Source organism: Nicotiana tomentosiformis, chromosome 1 (assembly GCF_000390325.3).
Source record: "Nicotiana tomentosiformis chromosome 1, ASM39032v3, whole genome shotgun sequence".
Taxonomy (NCBI): domain Eukaryota; kingdom Viridiplantae; phylum Streptophyta; class Magnoliopsida; order Solanales; family Solanaceae; genus Nicotiana; species Nicotiana tomentosiformis.
In genome coordinates, this window is record NC_090812.1 from 83,654,629 (window position 1) to 83,670,602 (window position 15,974).

The 15,974-nt window shown below is 39.2% G+C and overlaps 1 protein-coding gene across 1 annotated transcript in view; it reads left to right on the forward strand.

The window, feature by feature from the left end:
• Nucleotides 1-898: 898 nt before the first annotated feature.
• Nucleotides 899-15,974, forward strand: part of LOC104101101 (expansin-like A2) — a 169,559-nt gene continuing 154,483 nt past the window's right edge. The window contains exon 1 of the mRNA XM_070186401.1: nt 899-905. The gene's annotated coding sequence lies outside the window, so the exon portion shown is untranslated. The remainder of the gene's footprint in view (nt 906-15,974) is intronic.

A 15,974-nucleotide genomic window follows, 5' to 3' on the forward strand; every position in this document is an offset into this window, starting at 1 on the left:
CTCAATAATAGCAGTATGGAGCCAACCATTTCGGCTCGGTGTAGAATACACATCTTAATTGGGCCTGCCTATGGAATCCCAAATCAACTCGGGTTACCCACAAATAGATAAAAATCCCTCCGAAAATCCATAATGATTGAATCATAACACATTTCATCATCCGGCTAGCTCCGACCACAACTTCACAGTCCACAACCATGAAACAATTTGCTCCTGAGAACTCCCAAATCTCCAAATTCATAGAACACACGAATCACCATATTTGATTCTATCTCCACCGCCTAAATGCCTAACACCTCTCTCATACACGATCATCCCACGAGAAATACTTTAAAAGTTCTTCCGTGCCACTTGGCAACATTTGAATATCCACAGTCTATCAACCATGTGAGTACCGCAATATTAATTAAACATCTGTAAGTCAAAATACAATGTGCCTTCTGAAATACGCACCCTTCTCATACACCAAGTAGTAATCGTATTCATCTAGTCATTTGGAACCGCCCATGTTGTCTAAGAATTCATGACCATTTTGCCCAAACTTTGTTACCTTCTTTCAAGACTGAACTGCCACCTTGTACATGTAAATCTAACTTCCGCACAACACATAACATCTATCTTGCCATCATATGAAAAGCACAAGAATCTCATTATTAACTCTGGTCACCAGCAAATTACATATCCGGTTAGTTAGACACCTTTATCTTGCTTCCTTCCAAGAGAAAATCATAATACACAACACGTTTCTCACACCAGTAGAAAATATCTGGTTCCAACCATGGTAGAAACCATCAAGAACACTTTGAAATCCATCTGCACATAACCAAAATATTAGAACTAAATTCCTCTAACTCGACCAAACCACGTAGGTCACCAAACCCAAGAATATTACCACAAAAACATCTGTAGAGTCTCGCCACATCATAATTACCCATATAAATACCACAACCGAAACACCCACTCTGAAAATACCTTATTTGAGTCTAAGGCCGTTTCATTCACCTTCCTGATACCAAAATATAAAATCCATAATGATATACAAAAATGCCACAAGTCTCGACACCATCCAACTTAAATCTCAGATTTTAGCCGCAAACAAACTCGCCAAAAATTCTCAATTGTTACATATAAATCTCGAATACATTAGAACTTTCTCGAGAATCACCCCGTTTGTTCAAATCCACATTACACTGCCCAAATAGACCAAAAGACACGTGCCCCATTAGCACAACAACTCTCAAAGAAGTAACTCTACTTTAATACCACCAATCAAATTCATCCTCCGTGCATACTACATCATTCACAAATAACAACTCACTCATCCCACAATTTTCATATACTCATAAGTGTAATATAACCTGTATCCAGGAATTTCCGTATTCGAGTCATCATCGATCTCAACTTTTGCAAGTCATAACTAACCCACCAGTATGCCTTAGCCCAAAACTAAACCTTTACATATAATCATGAAATTGAATTATCAATAACAGGCTCCCCCACTTGGCTCAAAGCCATAGATTAAAACATTCCATAACTCATAATACCAATACTCTATTACTGTCATAATGCCACAGTCAGTTTAATGAAACTTCTTCTCAAACTCATGCAACGCCAACCATAAAAATACCCCAAATCATCCGCTAAGCTCGCAATCATTCTATTGACACTCAAGTCAACTTTCTCAGCCAGATTCAAATTCAAATCTTCACACATATGCCCTACTGGTAGAAAAGAAACTCTCCACTCACATCATAAGGAATACACCTACGTAGATTACTCCGCAGGGAATAACCCACCTGCTTAACCTCAAATTGTTATCTTGATATACCCTTTCGCAGTCACAATTACTATGCAATCACTTAGTCTATCTGAGTCCAAACTCACTAACCAGACATGAGAATTTAATTTGTCCCAAAATTTAACAATCATGAAAGATCCTTCAAAACATTCACACTCGAGACTGTACATCACATCGAAACGAAAATCAGGCACCCAATGGCCTTCCTTTACATTTCAAGGAAACACTTCGCATCACATTCAAATCGTCTTAACACATCCCGCAGTTACATCATACTCATCACAAAGCCATTCCACCACTCATCGAGCCACAAATTCCACTGTAGGGTCATTACCGGACATATGAGTCCAATTGTACAGGTTACAACTGAAGCTACCGAGCTCAAGCTACGGTCTAACCATGGCCTCAAGTCCTCCAGACTGGCCCATCACCAAAACACAGTATACTCACCTCGAACCTCGTTTATAGAATCACAAGCCGGCGATGCACATCTGATACCGAGCGCTCATGTGCGCATACGAATACATGGAAGGAATTCAAAGAGTTATGTCCCAAACTGAATCAATCCTGCACGATAAGGAAAGAAAGATGGGAAGTATATATTCTAAATGCCCTGTAGCCTCTCGAAGATAAATATGGACGTCATCATAATGATCCGCAAGACTCTACTAGACACTTGCTCATGACTTGTAGAACCTATGAACCTAGAGCTCTGATACCACCTTGTCAACCCAAAATCCAACTAGTCGTGATGACACCTAACCCAACCCTCTAGGTAAGCCAACTTTCAATTATACAATTCTAATAACAATTATTAAAGCAATTTAAGTGAATAAAAATCTTAATCTCATACATCCCCCAAGAACTGGTAGTACAAATCATGATTTCAAAAATAATAGTTCTTCCTTTCAAGTACATCAGTGAAAACCCAAATCGTTTGTCGAAGTTGTCAAAAAAATGAATAAGTTTGAAAACAAAATTTTTTCCCAAAAATCCTTTCAATAATAAATGAGATGTTTTATTTTCCTTCCAGATAACCCGTGTAAAAACAAATGCATCACTATGCCCATCTGTGAAAATGTGTGAGAAATCATGAATGATGTGATGTTGTACAGCATGAGGAAAATACATCTCTATGCCTGTATGTCATGTGTGCATGCCAATGCGATGCAACTCAGTGATAAAATCATAAACAGCCCCTCGGGCTTACCTCACAATCACTCGTAAACAGCTCCTCGGGCATACCTCACAATCACTCGTAAACAGCCCCTCGGGCGTGCCTCACCATCTCTCATGCTTCCCAATCACTCAACACTCGGCACTCGCACTCAGTAGGTACATGCGCTCACTGGGGGGTGTGTACAGACTCCGGAGGGGCTCCTTCAGCCCAAGCGCTATAATCTGCACAGACAACTCACGTGCTATAATATCATATCAGAATCTGCTCTGACAACTCACGTGCCATAATAAGCCAATAAGGCCTGCTGCAGGCGGGCAACCCCGATCCATATAATAGTAATAACATATATAAAGCCAACATGGCCTGCTGCGGCGTGCAGCCCAATCCCAAAAATATCCTCACAATCAGGCCCTCGGCCTCCCTCAGTCATCAATCTCTCTCTCTCATGGGCTCATGATGTCATGAGAATAGCCCAAAAATGATGATATGATGTATCAATAAATAACAACAGAGACTGAGATATGATATACAATGAAATGAATATGACTGAGTATGAATTTTCAATTTAAACAAATATTTCACAGCAATATGACCTCCGCGGGTCCCAATAATACTGGCACATAGCCTCAACATAATTTTTAATATGCTTTTCAGCTCAATTTCTTTAACACATAAACCTGCATGAAAAATGCCAAGATTATTTAACCATAAAATTTTACAGAAACAATTATGTCACAATTTCTATAGTGCACGCCTACACGCCCGTCACCTAGCATATGCGTCACCTCCCAACGATTTACAGAATATATATATTCAGGGTTCATACCCTCAGCTCCAAGATTAGAAGAGTTACTTACCTCGAACAAGCCAAATCCAATGTCGATTAAGCTAAGCAATGCTCCAGAAATTCCATTATGCGTGTATCAACTTTCAAACGGCTCGAATCTAGTCACAATTAATTTGATTCAGCTAACAAAAATTATAGGAATTAATTCCATATCAAAATACTAATATTTTTCAAACATCCAAAATTACGCCCCAAAAATTACCCGTGGGACCCACATCTCAAAATTCGATAAAACTCACAAAATCCGAACCCCCATTCAACCACGAGTCCAACCATACCAAAATTACTCAAATCCGACCACAACTCGGCCTTTAAATCCTCAATTAAAGTCTATAATTTTTTCTACTATTTTCAATTCAAAATACTAATTTGTTGATAAAAACAATAATAGATTCATATAATTTAACCAAAACCTAGTTAGAATCACTTACCCCAATCCATATGGTAAAAAGCGCCTCAAACATCGCTTCAATCCGAACTCCATAGCTCCAAATGTGTTAAAATGGCCGAAACCTCAAAATATATCTTCTGTCCAGGCATTTACTCTTCGCGATCGTGAAGCACAAAATTTTTCAGCTCCAAAATTGCTCTTCGCGATCGCGGAAAACCAATCGTGATCGCGAAGAACAAACTCCCCCAACTCTTTTAGACATCCTCTAGTATATTGGTCATAACTTTTTGTCACAAACTCCAAATTGCAAATAGTTTAACTTTATGAAAACTAGACACCAAGGGCTACAACTCTTATTTGTTGCTCATCTTCAAATTCCTTATATATTTCTAAATATAAGTTTGTAAAGTCAGCCCTGTGCAACAGAGATTTCCAAACTCTTCCCGGATAGCCTATAGTGTATCTACCATAACCTTTGGTACACAACTCCAAATGACAAATGGTTCATCTTTCTGAAAACTAGACACAAAGAGCTACAACTTTAATTTTTGGATTATTTCCAAATTCCTTATAGATAGCGAGATATAAGCTTCCAAAATTGGGTTAGTACAGTAGGATTTTCCTCTACGCGATCGCGAAAAGGCTTCCGCGATCGTGATTCACAGTGCCCAAACAGCAAAATTGCTCTTCGCGATCGCGACCATTTGTCCGCGATCGCGATGCATACCTCTGTGGCAAAAAACCAGCAACTAAGAATGGCCTAGAAATGGTCGAAACCACCCCGAAACTCACCCGAGCCCCTCGGGACCTCAATCAAATATACCAACAAGTCCTAAAACATCATACGAACTTAGTCGAAGCGTCGAATCACGTAAAACAATGCTAAAATTACGAATCGCACCTCAATTCAAGCCTAATGAACTTTAAACTTTCAAATTCTATATCTTGTGCCGAAATACATCAAATCAATCCGGATTGACTTCAAATTTTGCACACAAGTCATAAATGATATAACGAAGCTATTCCAATTTCCAGAATCGGATTCCGACTTCGATATCAAAAAGTCAATCCCCCCGGTCAAACTTTTCAAAAATTTAACTTTCGGCATTTCAAGCCTAATTCCACTACGAACCTCCAAATAATTTTTCAGATACGCTTGTGAACACCTAATTTTTTACCACACCCAAATTCTATACTATTTTAGTGTAAATATTTCTTTTAGGTTTAATCTTAATGTTTTAAACTTTTATCTTACTCTTAATAGGTTTTATTAAAAAAAAAAAAATACAAAGATATTCACATACTTATAGTACAAATTTTATTTCTATTTGTAAAGAGAAAAAGAAAATTTACAAAAAAAAAAAAAACATATTTGGTTTCTTTTAATTAGAATTTTAATAAGTAAATTATGGTATCTTTTCTTAGTATTATTTAAAGTACATGTAAATATTTAGTTTTTCTATATAATAATAAATGTTGGTTAATCTTATTATATTTATAATTTAATTTATCTTTTAAAATAAAAGACAAAAAAAAAAGTAAAGAAAATGAAGTTGCGTTAAAAAATCTCAAACTTTATCTCTAAAAATCTTATTTGACTAAGCTAACAATCCTAACTTCCCCCCACCCCTCACGCCACTCTACACCAATGCACACACTCACGTCCCAACCCCTATATCCCCTTAATCCCACGATCACATACACAAACAGTTAGGAACTATAAGACTTTTAATACAAATAGAATAAAGGGGCAGGGATAAAAAGGGAGGAGAAGGGGGAGCTCATAAAGAGATTTTTTTCTCCAGCTATACAAACAACAAAAAAAAAAAAGGGGCGAACTTCCATTAAAATACCCGTGAAACCAAGAAACCAGCAAGAAAACTCAAAAATCAATCCAAAAACAGCCCATCTTTTTGAAAAAAAAAAAAAATTAAAAGGGGAGTGAGAGGTTGATTTGAGGTAGATGTACGGCGGGTCCGATCGAGGTTGCCGAGTCCGTTCGAGATTCCCTCTTTGAGTCAACTTTTAGTATTCGTCATTGGATTTTTGTTGGGTTATTAGCTTGTAGTTATTCGACGTGTTCTACTGGAGACTTTGCAATATAAAAGAGAGTTTTACTTTAAAGGTTCATTCTTCTCTTTTTCTTTATGTTAAATTATTGTTAGCGATGTCTTTGAATGTGTTTATTTGCCTTGATCGAAAGCTATTGTTGTGTTGTTCTACTGTGGCAGAGTTCTCTAACTTAGGTTGTGTAATAGCCTATTTGTGATTATCTGTAGCTCATAAGTTTTTTTTTTATTTTTTGTGTTAATTTATAGTATTTTGAGTTTAGGTAAATCTTAAAAAATGAAAAAATAAAAAATGAAAAAATGAGTTTGGAGATAGGTTTTGTTCACTATTTTCCTTTGGCAGTTTCGTTTCCATGACATACATGCTTAAATGTTTTTTACATAGCTTTCTTTAATTGTCTATTGTATTAATGCTAAGTTTATTTTAGTTAGTTTCTTCTTAATCACATGCTTTCTTTGTTCTCCTTAAGTCCATTTGCTCCTCGGGTTAGTTTCATGTAGCTAATTTGTTGTTCTATTTGTATCATTTGTAGTTAGTTCACAGAATCTTTAAGGGCAAGGTTATCGAATAAGACAAAAACAAATATAGTAAGTTTAAGGAAATAATCTGTCAATTTACATCTCTTGGTCTAACCCTTAAATACATTTTTAGTAATATCTTAGCAATTAAGTTACATCACTCTTCCACAATTTTATATCAATAATTCATAGGCTTTACAATAATCTCAAACCTAGGTAAATAATTCGTATATGTTAGAATGCTTTAAGCGCGCTCTTAATTAATCGAATTATCGTGATTATGTACACGTTCGCGTGATATAGTTACGATTTCCAAAATTAAAGGCAAAGTATGCGTTCGCGCAACTTTGACAAAACAATCTTAAAAATAATAAAGTGTTATTAATTGTGTATACGTACGCGTGACATGATTCATGACATACCAAACAAAACGAATACACGTACGCGTGATTCGTTTCAAGATAATTCCATAATTACGAATAATAAAGCAATTAAAAGCGGTAAAAAGGTAAATGTACATAGGTTCTAAAATGAGTAATTAAATAATTTAATTAAGCTAGGTATGATTAAAGCGACCGTGCTAAAACTACGAAATCCGAGAGTGCCTCACACCTTCTCTCGGGTTAACAGAATTCCTTACCCGGTCTTCTGTGTTCGCGGACCGTAATTCGGAGTCAAAACTTCCTCGATTTGGGATTTCAAATGAACCGGTGACTTGGGATACCAGAAATTATCCCAAGTGGCGACTCTGATTAAATAAATAATCCCATTTCGAATAATGTCACTTAAATTGGAAAATCTCTTTTTTTTCTTATCCCACGAAAAAAGTGGAGGTGTGACAGCTCTGGCGACTCTGCTGGGGACAAGAACCCAGAACTTCTGGTTCGGGGTTCAGAATTCGAGCTTATAAGATGATTTATACTTGGCTTTATTGATTTGATGTTATTAATGTATTTTTGGGTCTAATGTGCTAATTGTCGCCTATTTACCGCTTTGATATTATTTGAACTGTATTAAATTGTCTTCTTACGCCTCCCTTCTGAGTCTTCTGAATTTATGGTGCACACGTGCACGTGGCCCACTTTTCTGTTAGAAGTCATACCAATTAGAACGAGGCTGGGTCAGTAACTAGGCCGGGTAGACTTTCGTGCTCCCGGTACATTACCCCCACCTCGGCTCGAGCTGTCCGCTTGGGTAAGCCAGGTCTAAAACACTCCCCTTAGGATTTAAACCTAGAATAACATAGCCTCATGCCGGATCCCTAGTAGGAACGTTTGTTTGCATCATGTGCATTTGACTTTGGGGACTCAACACAGGGGTTGGGTCCGTCTAGGACAGGTGTACCCGAAATTACAAGACCATCCTGATGCATCTTATGTGCTACTTGTGCATTATGTTTGATTTGGCTTGTGCATGTTGACCGGTTTCTAAAATAAAATAAAAATATAAAAATATTGAGGGAAAACCAGAAAGAAGAAAATATGAAGGAGAAAATTTACCCGATTTTCGAAAATTTCAGTATTTATCCCAAAAAAAAAAAAAAAACCTGAATTTTTAACAAAAAAAAATGTCATCCTATTCCTGAAATATTTACGAACTACGCGGGTCTGATTCTCACCGGATGTGAGATACGTAGGCAACCTTCATAGGGTTCGGCCCCATTTTTATAAAATAACTAAAAAAAAAAGAAAAAAGAAATGTGTCTAGTGTTTTTTTTGTTAATCAAAAAACAAATAAGCAGACTCAACTTCGGTTAATCCCAAATCGTTCCTGTCGGAATAGCGAACATCTTCAAAATTGTTGAAGGGATGTTCTCGCAAGAACGGACGTGTCTGTCAATTGGGAATCACTTTTACCATAATGCCCTTCCCCCGGCCCTAAAGCTATCCTTGAAAGTAAGAAGGGGCCATAGTTGCAAAAATAGCCACCCTTTCTTCGGTCACAATTGCAAAAATAGCCCCCTTTTTCGTTGATTTTTCTTAAAATTGAGTTATTTACAAAAGATTGTTTGCAAAAGGAGTGCATTGGTTCTGTCTCTTGAGACTAGTGTCAACCCTAACCTTAACCACCCACAGGTACAAAATGAGCACTGTCCAGAACACACCGTTCACAGTTGTAGACGAGGCTCCACTTCAGCTTCAGATTTGGTGGTATGATTTAGGAGAAGATGGTCAGAAATGGGTCACCAAGTACCTGGGAGCCCTCACAAATATTATGAAAATTAAACCACGGGACGATTTGATTGAGGCACTAGTGACTTTTTGGGACCCTGTTCACAATATTTTTTGCTTCTCCGATTTTGAGCTAACTCCCACTTTAGAAGAGATAGCTGGATATTCCGGTTTTGGCAAGGATTTGAGAAAACAGGAGCTCATATTCCCGAGGGATCTTTCTGTACACCGATTCTTCGATCTTCTGAACATCAGTAAGCAAATTAGAAAGACCAACGTAGTCGAAGGGTGTTGTTCTTTCTACTTCCTGTACTCTAGGTTCGGGCAGCCAAATGGGTTTGAAATGCATGAAAGGGGCCTTAACAACAAGCAAAACAAAGACACATGGCAGATTCATCGTCGCTTCGCCTTCATAATGGCATTTCTGGGAATTATGGTCTTCCCAAACAAGGAGCGGACAATTGATACCCGCATAGCCAGGGTTGTACAGGTCCTCACTACCAAAGAACATCACACTCTTGCCCCGATCATTCTATCAGACATTTATCGGGCGTTGACTTTGTGCAAGTCCGGGGCAAAATTCTTCGAAGGGTGCAATATTTTGTTACAAATGTGGTTGATTGAGCATCTCCGACATCACCCCAAGTTCATGAGCTATGGTCCGAACAAGGACAATTTCATTGAGAGTTACGAAGAAAGAGTAAAAGATTACAACTCTCCAGAAGGGGCGGAAGCCTGGATATCCCACCTAAGATCTTTACATGCAAGTCAAATTGAGTGGACTTTGGGATGGCTCCCGCTAAGAGAGGTGATACACATGTCAGCCATAAAAAGTTATTTGCTGTTATTGGGTTTGAGAAGTGTCCAGCCGTATGCGCCACACAGAGTTCTAAGACAGCTAGGAAGGTACCAAGTAATACCTAAGGATGAAGATTTGAGTGTGCAAGTTATTGAGCTACACCCCGAAGCCCCACTCCCCGAAGCTTTAATCCAGCAAATTTGGAATGGTTGTCGCTACTTGAAATATGATACTCAGGTGCCAGATCCTGCGAGAGGTGAGGTAGATCCGGGTTATGCTATATGGTTTGGAAAGAGGTCTCACGTGGATGATGTGCCAGAGCCCAAAAGGCCCACAAAAAGGCCGCATGTTCAAGCCTTTGATGATAAAATCCAAGAATGGTTGGCTTGGGGTGAACGGGAAAAGGGATACAAAACAACTATTCATGTCTTAGAAGAAAGGCTAAGAAACCTCAATTTTGAGAAAGACTTGCAAGAACAAGAAGCCGAAGGGGAAAAGAAGAGTCTGATCTGCAAAAATGAAGCCCTTCGTGCTCAACTTCAACAGATGAAGAAAGCCTCTGAAGTGCCAGTGAGAAGTTGGAAAGACCAAAGAACCATTGCCAATCTGATGGAGAAAGTGCAAGATTATGATTCCCTCTTGGCAAAGACTGAAAAGTCGTTGGACAAAGCCAATGAAAAGATCGTACAACTAAATGAGAAGGCCGAATCAAGTAAGGATCGCCAAGTAACACAATTTGAAGAAAAGAGGGCTCAATTCGAGAGAGAGAAGGCCCATTGGGTACGTTCAGAAGCTCAGCTCCATGCACAATTGGAAGAAATGAGAAGGTACAATAGAGAATACCAGCATGCAAATTTTGATAGGGAGATGGCTCAGGCGAGACTCGAGCAGGCTAGACTTCGGACTCAGTTGGAGTCAGCCTTAGATCGTGAGGGCCACATAAGGGAGATAGCCACCACTCGCCAGCAGCAGTTACAAGATCGAGACCAAAATTTCCAGTACTTCAAAGAGCAATTTCATAATTTGGCTGTTTACACCGCTCAAAGTTATGTGAACTGCCAAGGGATGGATTATGAGAAGTTTTTGGAGCATGCACCTACTTTTGCCCGTCATCTTGCAGCAGAGTTAGAAAGGATGTACCGTACATTAGGGGGTCAACCAGGGCAAGCCCCACCATGAGCAGATGTTCCAGTGTTTGAAAGCCAGAAGATTGTGGAGTTGAATTATAGTCGTAGTTGTTAGAACTTTTTATGTAGTAGTTATGTTTTAGTTTGAGTCATTGTTGAATCTTTAAAATTGCTGTCTTTTAGTCTTGTCAGAGTCTGGTAAGTCATTTTCAATATAATGTCCTTTCTGTTATTGTATTATTTCGTTTTGTTAAAAAAAAAAAAAAAAAACTATTATTGTTTTCCCCTGAACTATGTAATGGTCTGATTCATGCGGCGTCATGATACGTAGGCAATCCTCATCGGATGCGATCATAACCATAATTAATCTATAAAAAAAAAAAAAAAAACCGCTAAATTTAAGATGAAAATAAACCAATAAATCAATAAACCGGGATGAAACATAAAGCCTTCCAAGATCATTTTAGAAATGAAAATGGCATTAGGTGCATACCATATAATGTGTGATTAATATCTGCAAAATGCTTAACTCTAACACGTTTGTTGTTTGTCATTTTAAAAGATAAAGTAAAACAGAGGTGGTTGGTGTGTGGTTTAAACTGGCGACTCACCCTTACAACACGAGATCAAAAGGAAAAAGTAGAATGGCAAACAACAGTGAGAATGAGTCAGATAATGATGATGTCCATGGACAATTGGTTGAACAAGGTTCAGGACTGGTTGAAGAAGTAAGAGTGTTGAAGCAACAATTGGCAGAGATGTACCAAGCCTGGGTGAATGGACAAGCACCGCCCTCACTACCCATAGGGCCTTCGGACAATCTTCATAATGTGTCAGTTGCCACTCAAGTGCCTATATCCATAACAAGTAACCCATTGTACCAACCTGGATTTAGTCCGAGCTTTAACCTTCCCATTATCCCCAGTACCTCCATTCCACGTCCTCCAATCGCACCCCTCAGAAATGACCCACCTACTATACCCATTGTCCATACTTTCACTGTCCCTCAACCGGCTCTTACTCAAAAGTCCAATAATGATCCACAGCTGGATGCTCATGATGCCCAACATTACTCTCCAGAACTGACTTTAAAGGTTCCAGATTCATACAAGCACACTCCTCATAACGTGTTCCCAATTGAGATCGAAAAGCCCGAAAAGAATATGGAACAAGAGGAAATGACCAGAAAAATGAAGAGCTTGGAACAAACCATGAGAAACATACAGGGTTTGGGGGGCCACAAGAGTGTTTCGTTTAACGATCTATGCATGTTTCCCCATGTTCATTTGCCACCCGGCTTCAAGACCCCCAAGTTTGACAAGTATGATGGGCATGGTGATCCCGTTGCCCATTTGAAGAGGTATTGTAACCAACTAAGGGGAGCGGGAGGCAAAGAAGAATTGCTCATGGCTTATTTTGGGGAAAGTTTGACAGGAATTGCTTCAGAGTGGTTCATAGATCAAGACATCTCTCACTGGCACGTTTGGAATGACATGGCTCAAGATTTTGTCCAACAGTTTCAGTACAATATTGATATAGTGCCAGACCGCTCCTCTCTCGTCAACATAAAGAAGAAACCAACAGAAAGCTTCAGAGAATATGCAATCAAGTGGAGAGAGCAGGCTGCTAGGGTCAAACCACCAATGAAAGAGGCAGAAATGATTGACTATTTTCTCCAAGCTCAGGATTCAGATTACCTCCATTACATGTTGGCCGCCATCGGTAAACCTTTTGCTGAGGCGATTAAGATTGGTGAAATAGTTGAGAATGGCATGAAGTCAGGCAAAATTGTGAGTCAGGCAGCCCTTAAGGCAACCACACTAGCAATACAAAGCGGGTCAGGCAATTTCGGAAATCGGAAAAAGAAGGAGGAAGGATCCATGATGGCATCTGGGTTCGGGGGAGTTCAAAGAGGAATATCTCCTTCTTACGTGCAATTCCAACAAGGACTATCCAATTCTCTTCAACATTATTATCCGCCTCAAGGTCCCCGATACTCAATTCCCCTGCAACAATACATAGTGTTTAATGCTCAGGCTTATGCTAGGCCTCCCAATCACCAACAATGGCGGGCACCGATTCCATAAGGCTCCCGTCAACTCCGACCAAATTTTCAGGCACCATATAATCCTCGTCCCCGACAAGAATATGTGAGAGAACAGGAGCCAAAGAAAGAGTTCACCCCAATTGGAGAATCGTATACATGCCTATTTCGAAAGTTGATGCAGTTGAAGTTGATTGAACCTATTATGCCGCGTTATGTGAATCCAAATTCAAAAGGTTTTGACTCAAATGCAAGATGTGAGTATCACTCTAACACCCAAGGGCATAGTACTGAAAACTGTTGGACATTAAAGAAAGCCATTGAAAATTTGATTGAAGCAAAGGCAATTGTGGTAACAAACAATGAGGATACTCCTAATATCACAAACAATCCGCTCCCAACTCATGATAATACACATTTTATTGGGATGATTTGTGATGATCGGGATTATAAGCAGTCTGGCAAGACAGAGGTGGTTTTTAGAACCATAGGGCCAGAACCAAAAGTGATAGTGAGCTCGCCGCAATTGGCACCATTGATGGTAAAAGGTGCGAATTCTAGTTTGAACTTGGCATGTTCTGAAAAAATGATTCTCTATGTTCCTGGAAGCACAAAAAGGTTGAGGTTCAATTGGGTGGGCCAAAACTTTACATCCCCAGAGGCATTCAAAAGATCATTCCGAATAATGGTTTGAGAAATATAACAGAGCCAGTCGTGATTCGACCTGTTGCCCAACTCCTAGTGACAAACACAAAAGCTATTCCCTGGAATTATAACAAGACTGTCATGACATACAAAGGAAAAGAGATAGTTGAAGAAACAGGTGAAATAGGGGGCTTGACCCGCTCTGGAAGGTGTTATTCACCAGAGGAATTGAGAAAAGCTAAGCAAGCCAGGGAAAGTCACTTGCCAGTGAAAGAACCCGTTGCAGAAAAAGAAGCGGAGGAATTCTTTAAGAAGATGAAATTGCAAGACTACTCAATCATTGACCAACTAAGGAAAACTCCTGCTCAGATATCTTTGTTATCTCTGTTTTTGCATTCAGAAGAGCATCGTCGTGTGTTGATCAAAACTCTGAACGAGGCATATGTCTCAGAAAAGACAACGGTGAATCAGCTAGAAAAAATGGTTGAAAGATTCTTTGAAGTAAATAGAATTACTTTCAGCGATGATGATTTGCCTGAGGAAGGGTGTGGCCACAATAGAGCTTTGCATCTTATGGTCAAATGTGAAGGGCACTACGTAAAAGGAGTCATGATTGACGGAGGCTCAAGTGTAGATGTGTGTCCTCTTTCTACTCTACAACAGCTGAACATCGACACTAACAGAATTCGAACCAGTAATGTCAGCATCAGAGCTTTTGATGGTTCAAAAAGAGACACTATTGGGGAAATCGAACTCACCATGACAATCGGCCCGGTTGATTTTAACATTGTCTTTCAAGTGTTAGATATGGAAACTTCCTATAATTTTCTTTTGGGAAGGCCGTGGATCCATATGGCCAGAGCTGTACCATCCACCCTACATCAAATGGTCAAATTCGAGTGTGACGGGCAAGAAATTATTGTTCATGGGGAGGACGACTCATCTGTCTATAAAGACCCGTCCATTCCATATATCGACGCCAAGGAAGGATGTGAATCTATCATATATCAAGCATTTGAGGTGATTGAGGTGGACCAAGTGGAAGAAGGAAAACCAATTTTGCATCCCCGTCTTTCCGCCACATCTATGATGGTAGCTTCGCTGATGTTGAGGAACGGCTATGAACCGGGAAAAGGATTGGGATCCTCTCTGCAAGGAATTGTGAACCCCATTGCTCCATTTTCGAAGAAAAATACCTTTGGCTTGGGCTTTAAACCAACATCAACTGACATAGACAGAGCCAAGGCCCGCAAAAAGAATGGTTGGAATCTGTCCAAACCAATCCCTCACATTGCCTACTCTTTTGTCAAGCCACAATTTGAAGAAGTCCAAAATCCTTCTACTCAGGATGACATTGACGGAGTTTGCCAGGGTCTCAAGGAGATGTTCTATGAGATCAATATGGTTCAAGTTGGGGAGGGCCCTAGCCGTGCAAGTGTTCAACTGATTGGTCCAGATACCTCGCTCAGCAACTGGGAAGCAACTCCTCTTCCCATCAGGAAGGAGTCTTGGTAGCCTGTTTTGTTGTTTTTTCTGTATTTGGATTATTTTAAGGGTTGTAATCCAGATATTTTAGTTTAATTGCTTTGCTGTGATGTTAACCCTTCTATCCTTTCAAATTCAATGAAATGAAGTTCCATTTTCGTAGTAAAATTCTATCTTTTTATTTCCCTAATTTTTGTTATTTTTTTATTTTATTTTTTTATCATTTTCAGTTTCGATAATGCTGGCTTTAAAAATATGACATGCATGCGGAATTCATGCCCAGATCTTAAAAAGCTGTCTAATCTCGAAATAATGAATCAAGAAGTTGAGTATGACGAAGATGAGGCTTTTAGAGAAATAAAAAGGCAATTGGATCAATTTGAGAATAAGCCTAAGCCTAACTTAAATGAAACTGAGGCAATTAACCTGGGAAGCCCTGAAGAAACCAGAGAAACAAAAATAAGCATTCATACTGAACAAAAGACGAGAGATGCCATAATTCAAGTTTTGTTCGAGTACAGAGATGTATTTGCTTGGTCGTATGATGACATGCCGGGTTTGAGTGTCGATCTAGTGGTCCATAAGCTTCCCACACATTCTAATTTTGCACCAATCCAGCAAAAACAAAGGAAGTTTAAGACAGACATGAGTGATAAGATTAAAGAAGAAATCACGAAGCAACTAAGTGCAAATGTGATCAGGGTCGTCCGATACACTACATGGTTAGCAAATGTTGTGCCAGTGCCAAAGAAGGATGGGAAAATCAGAGTTTGTGTTGACTATAGGGATTTAAACAAAGCAAGTCCAAAGGACAACTTTCCCTTACCCAACATTCATATCCTTGTTGATAATTGTGCTAAACATGAAATCCAATCTTTTGTGGATTGTTATGCCGGATA